This window comes from Chrysochloris asiatica, unplaced genomic scaffold, assembly GCF_000296735.1.
Source record: "Chrysochloris asiatica unplaced genomic scaffold, ChrAsi1.0 scaffold00013, whole genome shotgun sequence".
Classification (NCBI taxonomy): Eukaryota; Metazoa; Chordata; class Mammalia; order Afrosoricida; family Chrysochloridae; genus Chrysochloris; species Chrysochloris asiatica.
Genome location: NW_006408531.1, coordinates 2,065,226 through 2,066,318, shown reverse-complemented (window position 1 = coordinate 2,066,318; position 1,093 = coordinate 2,065,226). Strand labels below are relative to the sequence as shown.

Here is a 1,093-nt window from a genome sequence, read left to right as displayed (position 1 = left end):
GACAAAGTCAAATATTACAACAAAATGTGCAAAGATCTGGAGCCAGAAAACCAAAAAGGAAGAACATGCTCAGCATTTCTCAAGCTGGGGGAACTAAAGAAAAAATCGAAGACTTGGCTTTCGTTATTCAAGGATTCTCTGGGAAAATTATTGAATGATGCAGAAAGCATCAAAAGAAGATGGAAGGCCCCTCTCTCTTCTTCTGCATGGCCTAGAGAGGAGGCGGCCATCTCAACTGTCATCATGGTGCCCTCAGAACACTGGTGAAGCCCAAGATCATCAAAAAGAGGTTCATACATCATCAATCAGATCATTATATCAAAATTAAGCATAACTGGTGCAAGCCCAGAGGCTTTGACAACAGGATGCGGAGAAGATTTAAGGACCAGATCTTAATGACCAACACTGGTTATGAGAGCAACAAGAAGACAAAACACATGCTGCCCAGTGACTTCCACAAGTTCCTAGTCCACAATGTTAAAGAGCTGGAAGTGCTGCTGATGTGCAACAAATCTTACTGTGCAGAGAGTGCTCACAACGTTTCCTCCAAGAACTGCAAAGCCATTGTGGAAAGAGCAGCCCAGCTTGCCATCAGAGTCACCAATCCAATGTCAGGCTGCGCAGCGAAGAAAATGAATAGACAGCCTGTTTGTAAGTTTTATTTGTGCTAAATAAAACCATAAAAACACTGCCCCAAAATAAAAAAGAAGATGGAAGGAATACACAGATTCACTGTACCAAAAGGAAATGGTCGATGTTCAACCATTTCAAGAGGTAGCATATGATTAAGAGCCAATGATGCTGAAGGAAGAAGTCCAAGGTGCATTGTAGGAATTGGCAAAGAACAAGGCACCAGGAATTGATGGATTAAAAATGAAATCTTTCAAGAAAGTGAGGCGGCACTGCCTCCATCTCTGCCAAGAAATTTGGAAGACAACTATCTGGCCAACTGATTGGAAGAGATCCATATTTGTGCCCATTCCAAAGAGAGGTGACCCAATAGAATGCAGAAATCATCAGACAATATCATTGATATTCCATGTGAGTACAGTTTTATTAAAGGGAATAAGGAAACGGCTGCAAGCATACATTG

The 1,093-nt window shown here is 41.6% G+C and overlaps 1 pseudogene; it reads left to right on the top strand.

Annotated features, from left to right (window-relative positions):
• LOC102820829 overlaps nt 1–640 on the top strand; it is a 28,268-nt pseudogene extending 27,628 nt beyond the window's left edge.
• The last annotated feature ends 453 nt before the right edge of the window (nt 641–1,093 follow it).